This window comes from Aptenodytes forsteri, unplaced genomic scaffold (assembly GCF_000699145.1).
Source record: "Aptenodytes forsteri isolate BGI_AS27 unplaced genomic scaffold, ASM69914v1 Scaffold459, whole genome shotgun sequence".
NCBI classification, from domain to species: Eukaryota; Metazoa; Chordata; class Aves; order Sphenisciformes; family Spheniscidae; genus Aptenodytes; species Aptenodytes forsteri.
The window spans coordinates 30,271-30,537 of NW_008794121.1; the positions used below are offsets into that span (position 1 = coordinate 30,271).

At 71.2% G+C, this 267-nt stretch overlaps 1 protein-coding gene across 1 annotated transcript in view; it reads left to right on the top strand.

Moving 5' to 3' along the window:
- The window catches only part of ARAP1 (ArfGAP with RhoGAP domain, ankyrin repeat and PH domain 1), a 107,965-nt gene that overhangs the window by 2,742 nt on the left and 104,956 nt on the right, over window positions 1–267 (top strand).

The following is a 267-nucleotide window of genomic DNA, read 5'->3' on the forward strand; positions in this document are numbered from 1 at the left end:
GGCCAAACACGTGTCCCCGGGGCTCTGGATCACCGCTGAAGCGGTGTCCGTCCCGGCAGCCCCGGGGACTGTCCCCATCACTGCATCTCTGCACCGAGGTGGTCCCCAAAATGCCCCCAGAGCCGCTCTCCGTCCCGCCCTGGCCGGGGGGGATGCCAGTGCCTGGCGAGGCCGGTGGCCGCTGGTTTGGTGCCGGCCATGCCGCCGCTTCGGCCGGCTCAGGAAGTTTTGCTCGCGGGCAAGCGCGGCGCAGGAAGTGCTCGGCGT